The sequence below is a fragment of the Lytechinus variegatus genome, chromosome 1 (genome assembly GCF_018143015.1).
Source record: "Lytechinus variegatus isolate NC3 chromosome 1, Lvar_3.0, whole genome shotgun sequence".
Classification (NCBI taxonomy): Eukaryota; Metazoa; Echinodermata; class Echinoidea; order Temnopleuroida; family Toxopneustidae; genus Lytechinus; species Lytechinus variegatus.
In genome coordinates this window covers 13,717,247-13,733,911 of record NC_054740.1, presented here as the reverse complement: position 1 = coordinate 13,733,911, position 16,665 = coordinate 13,717,247, and the positions used below count along the sequence as shown (strand labels likewise).

Below are 16,665 nucleotides of genomic sequence, written 5' to 3'. Positions count from 1 at the left end.
TGACTGTATATTTTTAAAATCTGCCAACCTGTGCGCTTTGAAACACCAGTATAAAGCGCCCTACAAATGTTATTATTATCATTACAAATTATTGTCGCCCTGGTAGTGTAAACATGTTCATAAGATTATAGAGTAGAGGATTCTTGATTTTTTTATTGATTCGAGTTATTTACGTTAAGACACTATGTTTGAAAATGAATTGCTCTGTTATTTCATTTAGCACAATAGGTCGCCAAGTGTTCGTTATTAAATCGTTTGTAATTCATGGGCATCAGTCCTAGAAGTTGTATTTCTCGAGGACCCTACACTTCTCGCTAAACTTAAAAGTTTCCATATAGGATAAGAGTGTACTTTATACCTTTCCATTTGAAAGAGGGAAGAAATATATTAAATTGTCTTATTCATTTGAAGATGTATTGTACACGTATAGTTAAAAGAAAATGATTTGTCCTGAATTTGTTTCCTTTGTCATTTATTTCATCCTCTGGGTAAAAAAAGGGAAAGAAAACGATAAAAAAGTGGGAAGTGTTTTGACAGAAAAAGTTAGTAAAAGAGACAGAGATTCGAACACAGGACCTCTTGATTCATTGAGAGTCATGGTTTACCACTGCAGAATGATAGTAAGACTGTTACGGATCATTCAATCTGCATACGATTGCAATGGTTACATATTGTCGCACGACTAATGTTGAAGATGCTGTATACAATCTTGTCACACTTCCAACCTCCCTCACGTTTCAACCCTCTTCATTTATTTAACAAACAATATATTTCTAATTCCTCTAATCTTTATCAAATATTCACTATGATATGGATATGTAAAATATAAGCCTTTGTCAATAAATGCAAATGTCACCACTATTACCGTCATATTTTCCTATCTTTCATCTTTTTTATAACAAAATATATTATCATTAATGACAAGTAAAATTTACGCATCATTTATCCCTTGCCATTATTAAATGACTTCAAAAGGATGTCTGCACCCATTTCTTTTCTTTATATCTTCAGATCTGATTCGAGCACCTCAAGAAATGACGCAAGTATTGACGTCATCATGTCCTCAAACTAGACGATATTAATTGCAATAAGATTATGTACATTTTTTTCCTAATAGTTGTTGTGATATTGAGATTAGTTCACGAATTTTACATATATACTGAAATGTCACAGCATGTTAATTCCTTTCAGGGAATGTAATTCACATTATTGTCAGTGTGAGTGTGTGTGTGGGGGGGGGGTGGATGTGCGTGCAAATGTCTGTGTGGGTGAGGACACGTACGTGTGTGTGTTAGGGCGAATGTGTGTGGACAATATATTGACTTGAAAGGTAAATGCTAGTATTGGTAACGATATCAACATGAGTTCGTACAGAATCCAATGAAATGACCACCAAAGTGTCTGTTTGTATAAATAAAATGCATGTGCCAAAGGATTCTGGAAGAAATTGTGTCATTGCTAAGAAATCAGCAAATAAGCACAGGATTCGGGTAGAGCGTCGGGCCCGACGCCACGTGCGCTTATCTGTGTTAGGGATCTTCGGTGTGATCATTTTTCAGCGTAGATTTCAAGATTTCACAAAGTTCAGTTAATGTAACTGTACCAGATCTAGATCCTCGATGATATGACAATTAAGCCTTGTTTTACAGACCTTCTCATGAAATCAGTGTTTACTGCAACTACTGGAATTTCTCTTTAAAACGATATCCATGGTTTCAAGCACATACGTCACGCCTTAGCCTCATTTCCTTGCATTCATCATACGTGTAAAAAGTAACTCTTACAAAGTACTCTGAAGAGTTTTGCTCATCGAATCATATCCTATCTTACCCACATCTACAGCCTATACGAAAAGTCGGATTAATAAATTGTTGGTGTGTAAATCGGAAAACCCGTGTGACGGGTTAAAAATCATGGAAATGCTGATGCTAGAAAACATTCTGACCAAGTCCGGTGGATTCTTAAATTTCCTTGGCATTTCATCGATACGTGGTGTTCGATTTTCTTTGACATTTGAATCTTTACCATTTATGCAGGGGAAGGAAGAAAATGAAGGAATAAAACTGAAAATCCCTTTTAATGTCCCGCCAAAATGATTCATGTTATGTTTAAAGGGAATATCATACAGCCATGTTGTATAGTGGAAGCTGGGATCGCGTACTGCTCGAGTACTTACCCACAATGCAACATTTTTCATGTCGTCTCATGAAGTCTTGAAGCCTTTTAAATTAATTCATATTTATACACTTGTTAATCATAGTTATCATTACTAATGTTATAATCATTATCATCAATGATACAATTCTGATGTCATTATTATGCCTATGACTACTAGTGGTGGTAGTATCTTTTTAATGATTGCGTTTTCATTATTATTAATGATAATATGATAAATTTGTATAGCGCAGCCACTATACTTTACTGTGCTTTAGTTACTCCTGTTGTCACGCCTCAGTATTTCATTTCTGGTGTCTATTTCGAATAATGAAATATGGATTATGGATTGCTTATACTATTTACTAAATATGATGATCTACTTTAAACGCTTCCCTACACATTATTTGTGTCTTCACAAATGCTTTGAAAGCAGGTACACTACAGATTGGGCCATTCAAATTCTAAGGGGAAGTTGGTTCCTCAGTTTCGGAGCTGTGTAGCTAAATGCAGTCTCCAATGTTGCTTTGGTTTTAGAGTAGGGTATTTTCAACAGGAATCTAACACTTCGCAGGTTGTGTAAGGTCGATGGCAAACTAGGGGATTGGCCATTCAATGTTTTAAACACAAGTAAAAGCATCTTGAATGTTATTCTATAATCAAAAGGTATCCAATGCAATTCTTTCATAATAGGTGTGATATGTCAAAACTTTGGTGAGTTAGTCACAAGTCTAGCACAGGAATTTTTAACACGCTGCAATTTTGAAATCTGTAAGTATTATTAGTATGGTTATTATAATTATTAATATTATTATAATTTTGGTTTGATCATCATTACTATTATTATGCTATCATAATTTGTTCTGTAACATCGAAATCTTAACCCAATGTCAAGTTTTTGAAATGTCAACTTACATGAACCTAGTAATCAAGTATTACTGAACATCCTACCTATAAAGTTTCAGGCCATAATATGAATTAGGTAAAAGGTAATTTAGGGTCAATGAAGTTTGGCCATGTTGGGGTATTTGTTTAATTTCATCATAAATTCTATGGAGCTAGTCATGAGAGTTAGACATATTAGAGTTATCAAGTATCAAAGGTCATTTAGGGTCAATGTACTTAGATTATGTTGGGGGAATCAAAACGAAATCTCAACCAGTTAAGGTTAAAAATAACAACATATTTACCCAGGGTAGCCACTTCAGTTCCGAAAACTGTTCTCCCAGCGGGCCCTGCTATTATTATTACCCCGGTTTTAACACGGCTACCTTGATCGGGCGCTCGAGCATTCGAGGAATTTCTTCCTACCGGGTACCCATTCACTTCACCTGGGTCGAGTGCGGCACAATGTGGATAAATTTCTTGCCGAAGGAAATTGCGCCATGGTTAAGATTTTAATTGTCATAACTTTAAAACTACATGGATCTGGTTCATGAAATTTATACATTAGAGTAATCAAGTATTAGTAAACATCCTTTTTGATTTTCAGATCACATGACCGAGGTCAATAAACTTTGACCGTTTTAGGGGTGTTCGTTGAATTGCCATCGTCACTTTGAAAGTTTATGGATCTAGTTCATGAAATGTGGACATTTGGGTAATAAAGTATGATAATCTTGCACAAGTCTTCGGTCACATGATCAAGGCCAAATGTCATTTAGGGTCGATGATCATAGTAGGCCCTATTTTATTAATTACATATAATTATGAATTTGCTTTTATTGTGAAAAATTATTTTATATTCGTTTTCAAAGTCAGCACTGCTCTGCTGCTATATTGAATCGCTTAATGCAGGCGAGACTGCCAGAGGCGTTCCACTTGTCTTATTAGTAAAGGCGTATAAGTGGATGTATTTTATCAGAGTAACCACAACTGGAGTTTTCATTTAATGTTTTTGATGTTTTTATCCTCAAGTAATTATTCACCTAATTTTTTATCATGTTTGAAGGCCAGGAAATGTGACCTGTTTGGAGCGCCGAATTCAGTGATTGAGCGATGAACAGTGATGAATAGTAATGATGAATAGTAATTGGTTAGAGTAACTCGTTTCCCCTTTTCACAAGGTGTTAACATTACCAATAAATAATAGATGAATGAAGCGGAAATTACGACAAAAGCCCCAAACCTTAAAACACTGAGAAAATCAGGGAAGATTTAATGTCCCGACGATACACCGGACAAGCTATAGTATCGCCATCAAGGGAGACATTCTGAAGCTAACCCGATATCTTTGATAATTTCCATATGTATGGCTTGGCCCAATAAAATCGAATTGGAACGTTGAAGATGTACACATTTCGGAGCTCATTTTCCACATCTGTGTTGCTCGATTCTAAATCGAGTCGAAGTCGCCCGGGAGCGAAATTCGATTTGGACTCTAGGTATATCACGTCGATGGTGTATCTCCGACACGGAGGTACCAGGCATGCTTAGCCGAAAATTAAGACACCATGGGCTCCATTGATGCAAATTGTGGGCTTCCTCAGAGGGGAGGGGGGGGGCACGGGGATCAATTTGAGAGGTACCTGGTAGGGGAGTGATGTTTTGCTTGGGAGGATCGGGGAGGGGGTGATCAGGGAGGATGGGGGACAGTGAGGAGTGCCAAACCTAAAAGATGGTGCCATTTAATTGACTTTAAAAACTATTGTAACGCCTGCACCGACTTGGTTCCGAACCCAGGTCTCTGCATTCTGAGACCACCGGGCGCTAAACCACATGAGAGTGGGTATTGATGTCGGACGGGGATACATAGGCCTATTAAGCAGAATAATGTCGTAGAACAGGCTTTCCGAGAATCTGTCACGACGTAAGAATCGTGTATAAAGATATGGGAGACGAAGTCAACTGGATTTCACTAATAACAATTAACTATTAAACAGACATGACAGAGGCAAATTATGTTGGGAATGTCCCACGTTATGACAAGTGGGCCAGACTATACGTTATAGAATTCCAATATAAAAACAAATTTCATTGATCCATTCATTTAGTGGTTAAAACATTTACAAAAACAGGATATATATACATTTACAGCAATACTCAAGCTCGATACGATACAACTTAATATAGTTAGGGGCCCAAAGAAGCAAGTTATGGCTCCCGAAACGTAACAAATACGAGTTGATTATAAAAGGCAAGAATTATAAAAAGCAAACTTATCTACATACAACTTGACTGAAATGACAACAGAAAACTAGGACGAATATTCCGGGACATATGCCCCCCGAGTTATGAAATTATCTTTCCAAGAAACCCTAAGGCCAGGATAAATAATATCGTTTTCTGCGTATATGTACAATACATCTCTACGACATTTTCTTTTTTGGTATTGATTTTCATTTATATTTATATAATTTCTGTTCTCTTTTATACATGAAAACGGACAACTAAAATGTTTTCTAGATAGTATGTTTATTATTCATATAAACGAATGCAATAACATTGTTACAAAACATCTACTTAACAAAATTGACACTTCGATAATAATAATCGATTTCGCTTATTTTATCAATGACGTCAAAATAATGATCGTACTTGTAATTACGCAGACGAGAGGCATTTAGCGGCTAAGCACTATGGAAAATAATTGATAAATGTCGTACTGGAGGTTTGGCACATATCTTTTCATCCAGGGAATTTCCCCAGCCAGCACACCTTTACCCTCAGGTGTCGCTCAGAGTTGAGGCTCGATTTGAGATGACCGATATACTCGGCGGAAACCTGGTAACAAGGTGCGGTTTGATTCTCTGATCAGGCAAATCGAGTTTCCCTTCAGATTAGCCTGCAAGATTGACTTTTTTAAGACTGTGGAGGAAGGAAATAGTAGAAAGGGGGTAGAGAATGGAGGGAGAGGGAAGAGGAAAGAAAGGAGAAGGTATTGATAAGAAAGAGGGGGAGGAGGAGGAAGAGGAAAAGAAGAAGAAGAGGAAGAGGAAGAAGAAAGAAGAGGGGAACGAGGGAGAAGTAGAAGAAAAGGGGAAACAAGAATACGACGAATTAGAAAAGGAGAAGAAGAGGAATATGGTAGTGGGTCAAGATATGGACATATGAATGGATAGACATATACATAGATAGATAGATAGATGGATAGATAGATAGATGCATAGACAGATAGATAGATAGATGGATAGATAGATAGATAGATGGATAGATAGATAGATTCTAATATTTTTAGAAAATTAATTTATCAAAAGCAAAAGAAATTGGAAAATGTCAGTTGTCGTTAAATGATAGAAAAATTCAGGTTTATGGGACGGAAAATCGTATAATCTGAACGACACAAAGAAAGAAAAGAAGATGAAGAACATGAAATAATGCAAAAGAGTAATCTCGAAGGAACTATGAGCAATCTGAGGTGTCCATTTTTGTTTAACTTCTTGCTGCATCCCGTCAACCCCTTGTTCATCAACAAACACATCACTAGTAATCAGAAATCAAGTTTACTACTTATCCAGGAAATTCCCAAACAGAAGTTTGAAAAAACTACATGATAACCCGTTTTCACTTGTCAAAGACTCCTGATCAAGCAATCTTTATCACCTTAAGAGATACACATGTATGCACAGTTGTTCTCGTTTATCATCCTTGCTCTTGAATGCTTTTTTCCGGAAAATTCACAAATTTAATATTTTTTAGAGGATTTTCGTCAGTTTGTTATTAGTGTTTGTTTCTTTTCATTCGTTTGATGAGATTCTTGGGAGTGCTTTGTTAATGCTATGATTGAGATACTCGTTAGTGAAAGACAGCTGCGAGAAAGTAGAATGACAAACCAAATCACATTATCTGCCAAGCTAAATGTCGAGGGATTCAAGTACAATGTCTACCTCGTTATCAATTTGGCGTTTGCCTTCATCTCTCATTTCATTCGTGTCATGTGTCTTTCCCTCTCTCTGATACTCTCTCCCTTTTTTACCCCTTTCTTTGGCTTTCTTATCCCTCTCTTTTTGTCTATCTCTGACCCTCCCTCTCTCTGACTTTCTCCCTTCTCTCTTCCTTTTTCATACCCCTCCCCTCCCATCGCTCTCGTTCTCACTCTCTTGTATCCTTCTCTTTCGCATTCACACTCTTATCATTCTCGCTCATGTTGATTTGATAATGTTGTATGAGGATTCAAACCTTTCGGAATGGGGAAGGGGTGGCTTTTCTGCTACCCTTCCCTGTCCAACAACTAATACACCCTAAATGGCGTAATACAGGGGAAAAGCCATCCTAAATGGCGCGAACATGGACAAACCATTGTGGTGTGGACAGAAACTCCCTATATTGGTACATAGCAAAATCGTGTAATTTCAAACCCTTCCTGCCCTAAAATACCTATCAAACTGTTCCTCTCACGTAAAACGCGTAATTCAGGGTTTTTCAATAAGTTGTCGAAACTCTGTTCTGTACCACCATGGACCTGGTACCACCATCCAACATTGTGTTTACGAGCGAATGAGTGGAACCTCAGGGCATTGGCTATAGGGGCACACTCAAGGCGCGCATGGGGGGTGGGGGGGGGGCAAGAGCCCATGAAGCAGTCGAGTATGAGACCTTTTGAAATTGCCCCAAACTGATATTATTAATGTAGAAAATACATTAATCCAAATTCATGAAAAAATATTGTTTTCTTTTTATTTCTATTTTCCGGATGTTTTGCTATTAATAATTTTCAGAGTTCGGAAGTCAGTTTCATAACATATGAGCGTACAAACTGGTTAATGTAAAATCCTTTTGACATCAATCTCTTATCTTTTTTGTATGAGACAAAACGTGAGCTCGTTATAATGTCAGTTTAGGCCGAAGGAGGGGTTGGTAACACTTGCCCTCAGACCCCCTTGTTTACCCCCATCTTTCTGATGAACATTCTTAAGACATATTGTTGATAGACTTATGGATTTTCCATTGACCCCCCCTGCAGCTTTGGACATCACCCCCCTTTACATTCTTACCACCGAATCAGGTTCATAATACTACTAACCAACCTACCGATTTTCACTTCATATTGCACGCGATAATGCCTTCATGATTCACGATGACTGATCGAAAGAGAGTCCGTGTCTCGTTCATGGGCTCGTTGAATGGAATGCGACGTCAGCTGGAATCGCATTTCTCATCGATTAGGCGTATGGCAAACGGGGATGCCAGATGTCCACGGACCCATTAACTGTTGATAAGATACAAGTCAGTGGCGTATTGGAACTCTTGGGTTGCTGTGCGCACCCTTCCCCAGTTCGCGTGCTCGGAAAAGTGCAAGTTGACGAGGAATAACGTTTTTTGTCTCGCTTGCATAGCAGAGTGAGATTATCGGCGCCGCTTTTCCGACGGCGACGGAGTCGTCAACATTGAATTCTTAATCCAACGTTAAGTTTTTGAAATGCCATCATATCATAGATGAATCTAATTCATTAGATCTAACATTAGAGTTATCAAGTATCTCTGATCATGTTGCAAGAGTTTCAGGTCAAATGACCAAGGTCAAGATCATTAAGGTCAATGAACTTGGAGTATGTTGGGGGCATCAATATTGAAATCTTAAAGCAAGGTTAAGTTTTTTTTTTTAATGTTATCATCACTTTGAAAGTAAATTGATCGTTGCATGAAACTTGGCCATGATAGGAATCAAGTATGTGAACGAGTTTCAAGTCACATGACCAAGGTCAAAGGTCATTAGGGTCAATGAACTTTGTATTTATATGCATATGAATGGTGTTTATTGTGGATAAGTTTTCATTTTACTTCTTTTGAAAGTCAGCACTGCTGCTATGAGTCGAAAAGTGCAGGCGATCCTACCAGAGGAGTTCCACTTGTTCATAACCCCTCTCGGAGTGAGGTGAGGGATCAGTCAGTCCTTTTGGAGTGAGATTTGTATGTTTTGAAAGTGGATTTGAACGCTCTTTGGAGTAAATTTTTGTTCGCAGTTAATGGCAGAAGGAGCTATAATGCACTCTATATTGATGTACAGTTCACTCCAAAATGACTGGTCCGACTGGTCACTCCGAGAATTATATTTGGGATTAGATCAGTTCTTTCGTATATCATACGATCTTCTTATTCCCTTCTTTGAAATTTGCTAAAGATCTGCTAAATTCAGGAGTTCTATTGTCCTGTCTGTACTAAATGGGTTAGGTTATGAAAACTATCAGCACGGAATATTCTACTTAATAAACAGATAATTTTCTGGGTTTGATGGAACATCGAAATCTACGTCACCCTGTAGGTAGGGGTCTTGAGTTTCAGAACTCAATGAACCTTGAGCTTCCCAGAATCATTCGTCAAAGTCAAACTGTAATTCGTGATGAATTGCCTTAGAGACTTGCACCAATGGCAAGGTCGTGTCATGCTCTGTGGCGTATCAAGGTCTTGAGTGAAGGGCAAGCGCGTTGAATTAGACAACCCGTGCTCATTATTCCAAAATTGAACAGTTTATTCAGGGGGGACCATGAAATGTATGGGGTAACACGTCATAAAGACATTCTGTAAACTTTGTTTTACGTCCGAGCTCTTTAAAATACTATTATTCTTTTCTGTTTCTTCCTCCTACCTTTATATATATTTCTACTAAGGGGACATTACTAAAAAAAAAGAGGGAGGGGAAGAATCGAGAGAGGTGGTCGCACCTGCCTTCAACGGTGACACCATCCCTGTTTATTCATATCCCGTGGGATGGATAAAGGATTTGGTGGTAGCGATATGACCCCCCCCCCCTCCATAAATCAATGCCAATGGTAAGCAACAAATTCAGTACTCTTTTATATAAGATATCGACATTTATGACGCTAGAACAACTCTTCCTCTGTCTTGGCAACAATTCTTCTGAATTTTCATTTATGTATATTCGTTAAAAGAAAACAAGACGATATTAATTCAATTAATATAATATATAACCTACATTCCAATTTCTCCGCTAGAAATGCCGCTCCTATACGGGAATCTCAAACTGCCAAGTTGATGGGTAATGCGGCGTGTATAGTTAACTAATGAATCATATCATGACTCTCATATACCAGGAAAAAGATATTCATCCCACGGCGTACATGTACATGTAATGCATACCACCAATGTATTTCGGTGTAGGGTTAAATTTATCTTACCTAGAAAGAGCGACATATGGTATGTCGTTCATTGACCTCACACAATCATCTTCATCTATGAATCTCTGGACATGATCATAACCTACATTGTTGTTTACTGCTTGGTTAAAAACTTTCAAATCATTTCCCATCTCCCTTTTATTGCATCTATCTCATTTACCACCATGTCCTCTGACATTTTCTGGCTCCCACTTTCGGGATTGTGAACAGTGCAATTAGGCCTAATGATTTCCTATTATTTACTTTGGAAGGAAGTTCTAATCTAAAAAAAGTAATCTGCTTAACATAAAAGTTAAGCTAAACACATTTCACGTTCATACTATCTGACCACGAAGCGTAGATGAGTTTGTAATTCCGCAGTTCAATAGTGTGATGTACTGCCTTTCGAAGTCATATCAACACTACACAATGGGGCCTTTCAACCTACCTTTCATTGCTTTTGTTTTCTACCTTCACGTTGGGAGTTACATGTATATGTATTAAACGATAGATGATTGCCAAACTGAGTATAAGAGTTACTTTGGGCGGAAGCCTTGGGTAAAAAAAATCAGGAAGATGAAAAGTGATTGCCGAACAAAATGTTCTACAAAAAAAATACTGAGGATGAATAAGAGAGAAGGGAGAGAGAGAGAAAAAATAGAGATTTTTCCTATAAATGGAGGTAAAATGGTCCTAGAAAAAAAGGGTTTCACAAAAAAATATGTCATTTTGGTTACATAAAAAAAAAACATATTCCAGAATACCTGGGGGTGCTGCCTATGGAGAATTATACACGCAGCACCCGCAAGGATTTTTTGGGTGGTGCTTCAGCACCGGGCCAGCACCCCCGCTTCCCAAACATGGCAACGAAGAGAGAGCGAGAGAGAGAGAGAGAGAGCGAAGACGACGAAGAAGAAGAAATTTAGAAGTAGTATATAGTGTATAAGAAGTCATGCCATGAATTTTCATTGCGAACATTATCTTTTATGAGATTTCAGTTTTTCGTTTATGGCTCAATGTTTGTTCTTTCATGAGTAACAGTCATGCTCCCCGAAACTTTTAACCATGCCGACTAATTAATGTCGATTTCCAGATCGATGATGTATAATAACCAATATATCGATGCTTTAACGTCATCGTAAAGGTTTGCAAAAAATCGTGATGTCAATACCAAGTATGATTTTACCTCCCAATTTGATGTACAAGGGCGCTGCTCTAGAACTAAGTGTGTGTTTTTTTAACATTTGTTTCCAAAAGCACTGGAAAGCACTATACAAAAATGCTATGACACATACGAAATTGTCCTTTTTCCCGATGCGCTTCGCGCGAAATTTTTTGCACGCCAATATGAAACATGAAACGAAGCCCCTGTTCTTGGGGCTTGAAAAATGTGTGACGTTGGACATTCAAATCCACGTGTATTTGTTTGTAACAAAAGAAAGTATAAATACAGTACATTTCAATGAAAAGAAAATAACACGAGGACTTACCGTCTCGTATCTTTCTGATGTAATTTAAGAGATGACGTGGGTGTTGTTCCAATTAAACCATTCATTGTTCTGTAGAAGTAAAACGCTTCAGGCGATGCTGCGTAAACGTCATTTTTCATCATGAATGTCGAAGGAGCACTCAGACTGGTCGTAAGGGGCCGACGCCAGATCTAAATCAAACGAACATTTCGAAGATAAAGTGGTGTTATCGCCATACTGTGAAACGTGACATTATTTTCTCTTTTTTTTCAAAACAACCATGAAACTTTTCATGAAGAAATGAAAATAAGTTTTCATTTGTTTTATCAATTCAGATCTGTATTCATAACACAAAGTTATGAGAAAAGTTGCACAGCAAAAACTGTGGTGTTAACCGGTGTACATAGAGGACCACACCATTTATTTTACACCGGTGTTAAATTGGTGGTGTTAGTTTTACACCTATAGGTGTTATTACAACACCTTTTATTGTTACATTTACACTCTTTAGTGTTATGTTTAATCTCTAGGGTGTAATTTTAACACCTGAGGGTGTGGTCCTCTATTAACACCGATTGGTGTCAGTTTTAACACCGCAGGTTTTACAGTGTATAGTGATTAGTATCCAGATTACAGGTGACTTACCGCTAATCGAATACAACCATTATATTCAGAGACAAGCTTTTTCAACTACGGCACAACCATCTAAGTAGGATTTTTTTCTATATGTGCCATTCTCTATCCAGTTGTACGTAGAGCAAGACAGATGGTTCTGGGAAATGAAAAAGAGTTTAAAACAACAAGAAAAGTTAATAATTTGAATGCTGAATCGTGGAGGACACATTTAGAAACATAACTTGTTAATCGGGTTAGTAGTCGCGAATAAAATTATTATTGCAATAAGTAAATGAAGTCAAACAACAAACATGACAAACCCCTATACAGTTATACAATATCACAGGTTAAGAGAAATTCTACTGAAACTTGCATTTCATGCACGCACGCATTTGAATTGACATTTTTGCGATTGTCATAATCAAAATAATGTATGATAAAATAAAATAAGATGATTTGATTAATGGTTTTGTGTTGTGTATATATTATACTGCAACTACTTGCATGTCCCTTTCATAATGACCCTACATAATCTCTGCTAATGTACCGTACTACTCCAGAGGTGCCGTTTGGATATTACTTAAAAAGATCAAACGAAAAGGGATGGGGGAGGGTCATAAGAACGGCTACTTTTCGTATTGTTTGTTATTTCGACAAATGCAAAGGTTTTACTTATTTTTCTTTTAATATCTTTCGTGTCGTAATTGATTTTCTTACCTATTGTCAAATAAAAAAACACTTTTATTTTGGATCAAAATCAATAAACTATTTAAACTTGAATTTGTTGTATATTCGTGGGAGCATTTATAGTGACCGAACATTTTTTTTTATTTGAGGATGAAAGTGTTATTTGAGAGCTCTTTCCTGTTTGAATTGGATATCCATTAACACTAAGACAACAGTCAGAGTCTACACATTACATAATTGTTTATAGTTTTCAAAATTTTGGATAGGAGAATATCTGAAGTTGGGCAAAAGTTCTGACGAGGGGGGGGGGGGGGGGGTACGAGGGGGGGGGGTGGGGTTACCTCCATGCCCCTCCCCCTCTTGGTACTTTGACTGCAAACAAAGTCTGTTTTTCTCTAATTTTAAAAGGGCTCCCCTACAGTCTCATACACGATATATGACAAGTCTCCAGTGCAGTGACGAATTCCTGAAGCGTGTATGAATTCATGCGATTTGGTAGAGACATTAATGTCAGACATAAAGAGGATATGATTGATATCATTATTGGTTAATATAGAGTTACTCTACTGTAGAAGATAAGAGGAAAGAAATGGACAGACAGTGAGGAGAGGGTGTAAGGAAGAGAGAGAGGAGTGACCGTATGCAGCGGGGCAGGGAATTGCCCCCTAGAAATTTAGAAAACTTATTTTTTTTCATAAAATTCACTGAAAGTGTGCATAAAATCTTTGAATTTTACTATACATATTGACAAGCGCCCTATCACAAGCCGTACGCTTCGCTCACTCGCTTTTGATTAAAAAAATATATATACGTCTCGCCCCTCTCCCCTCCACCCATGAAAAAAAAATTGCTTACGGGTAAAGATGATATTTATTTTCTGACTAAAAGTGGCGTAAGCGTAGCCAAACGTGACACTTATCTCTGAAGGGCGGAGGCCCCACCCCCCAAAAAAAATGACCTACAGTATACCCCTCCATGTATCTCTCTCTTTGCTATTTCCATGGTTGTGGTTAATGGAAACACTTCTTTGATCACCATGCTTGCAGATTGTATACACTGCAAAAGCTCTCGTGTTGATTTAACACCAGCCCGGAATCTATGTCCACACCAAAGAAGTGTTAAACAACACCAGTTTCGTTTTGGTCTAACACCAGATAGGTGTTTAATACAGCACCAATTAGTATTAAAACAGCATCGGTTTGATTCCAAACTGGTGTTGTTTTAATACTTCTCTGGTGTGGACATTATATAGATTCCGGGCTGGTGTTAAATCAACACCGGAATTTTTGCAGTGTAGTCCTATCTCGATAACAGAGGTGCAAAGACTAATGACGAATCAACCATGTAATTCCTGGTTATTATGAATAATTATGACAAAATATTGTTTTGACGGTAGGTCTTGATACAGAAAAATACGATGCAGACAAGGCGAACGATAACTTTTCAGCACAGGAGTATTAGAATATATAAATGATTTGAGTTCTTCAACTGAGTAAACCATCACTAACATGACAACAGTTAGTTGCTTTCTCTTACCAGCTTATGCAATATTCAACATTATTTTATGAAATATAAAAAAAGAATTAAAAAATTGTTTTCGAAATTCTTATGGAAAATTAACCTCATGACTATTCACCGCTAAACCGTGTTACCTGATTTCCTAACCTAAAATACATCAGTAAGAATTGTATAAGTGAGACATCATTAATACGTTCTTGTGGCGGATGAAGCGCTGCCCGATTTCTCATTTTTTAAACCACATTTTGTCTGAAATAACAAGATCATTCGACTGCTCACGCACCAAAACGGATTACTTTCATTATCGCATCCGCTTTTTTTCTCTCCCTCTCCACCTTCTCTCTCTCTCTCTCTCTCCCCTCTTCTGTCTCTATTTTTTTTCTCTCTTTTTCTTTTGTATCCGCCTCTTTGCCTCTGATCTTCATTTACTGCCGTTAAAATGCGTTAGTGTTTCGATCTCTAAACCCTGTGCTAAAGATTGGTGTATTTCAGAATTATTTTGTACATTTTCATTTCTCACATTTTGTTCTACACTGTTAAAAAAACCCTGATTTTACAGAAAAAAAGAAATAACACAATCATTCTGTAAATTCATAAAACAGGATTTTTTCCACAATTTAACAGAACAGCTCTGTTTAAAAAGGGGATGTTTTATTAAAGGAAATTTGTAAGGTTCCATACACCAAATACCAATATCCTGTAAGATTACGCAATCTGGTAAGATTACAGGTGTTCTCGAGACTCAGCTGCAGGAACTTCTTTTTTCGAACAGTGTACAGTATATATCAGGATTTGAGAAAGTATAGTGGAATTATTAGTATTTGCCAGACCAACCGAGGATTAATAATTCCCACTATGCTTTCGAATGAAACGCCTGATATATTTGTTTTATATCCTACTTTTAATAATTTATAACCAAAATCTGTGCGCTGAGCATGCAAAGTCCAGTTACTTGCGTTGAATTACCTATTTTTCTCCGAGCCACCGCGCTCAGCGGAACGCAGATTAGTGCCTGCGCCGACACATCGCAGGACTTGTCCGGGAGAGAGAGCTCGCTGGCAGGTGCACCCGAGAGTTTAGCTAAATATCCAGTTTTCAGAAATTATGACGTCAGAATATTGGTATAACGAAAAATATATCGAGGTCTGACGTCAAGCAACATCATAGTTGAAATATATTCGGTCACATGATGCTATTTGAACCAATCACTATACAGGATTATCTGGGCTATATTCTTCAATATTCTTTCCGATTATGCCGCGTATTTCATTAACAGTGCCCCCCCAAAAGCTGTTATCGTTCACTTTCATATAATGTACAAGTCACGATGTTTCCACAAGCGATTTGACGCTTTTCAAGTTTTGTATTTAAAATGGGAAGTATCACCTCATTTCACTTTTGACTGTGTTTGAATGTGTCTGCAAGCATGTTTGCGCGCGCGTGTGTGTGCGTAGATAATTTTATGTGTGTCCGAGGTTGGAAGATGTTAACCGCTGTGTGTTTTGTCTATACAAGTGCATGGGAATACTACGTATTCATACCTCAATCATTTGTGCAAAAAGTACATTTTAAATAATGCTGTGAAAGGCAAAAATAGCGTCAATAATTGTTACACATTGTACCCCCAAATAGCTAGGCAACTCTTGACTAGCAGGGACTGAATGAAAGAGAATTGGCGCCATTTTGGATATCAATTCCCGCAAGAGTGAGTCATGATACTTCCTGGATAATGGCACTGAACTACAGGAAAGAAAATTGACAAGGTGCTGTCCAAACTTCAAAGCAACTCTAAAAAAAGAACAGTGACTGCCAGCGGGGTTCTGAAATAAAAATGCATATGAGCTCCGCACCGATACATATTCCTACGGGGACAGTGACCTCACCTATCCCTGTAAATATGGCGCCACGCCCGGTGCCTGCGTTGATTCCTTGGTAGAATATGTGTGTTAATAGGACGGTTAAGTGGGTAGCAACGGGAGGTCGAACCCGTACCTATTCAGTGACCCCCGAAGGCCCTTCCAGCCAGGTCATAACCCAGTAGCATTTTTACCGAGTTGCAACGAAGAGATTACTGAGAGATACACACCCTTACACACTCGTCTTACTTTTCTGCATGCGTCTGCATGAATTTGACTTTTATGCGTGTTCTTTTCAATCAAAATGAAAAA

General features: G+C 37.8%; 1 protein-coding gene and 1 long non-coding RNA gene across 2 annotated transcripts in view; one reads left to right on the top strand and one right to left on the bottom strand.

Annotated features, from left to right (window-relative positions):
* LOC121406423 (prokineticin receptor 2-like) overlaps positions 1-16,665 on the top strand; it is a 54,904-nt gene that overhangs the window by 7,116 nt on the left and 31,123 nt on the right. The gene's annotated exons all lie outside the window — the stretch shown is intronic.
* Positions 11,726-16,665, bottom strand: part of LOC121406433 — a 30,894-nt gene continuing 25,954 nt past the window's right edge. The window contains exons 4-5 of the long non-coding RNA XR_005968801.1: positions 12,323-12,449; positions 11,726-11,868 (exon numbers count right to left, since the gene is read on the bottom strand). This is a non-coding gene — a long non-coding RNA (uncharacterized LOC121406433). The remainder of the gene's footprint in view (positions 11,869-12,322; positions 12,450-16,665) is intronic.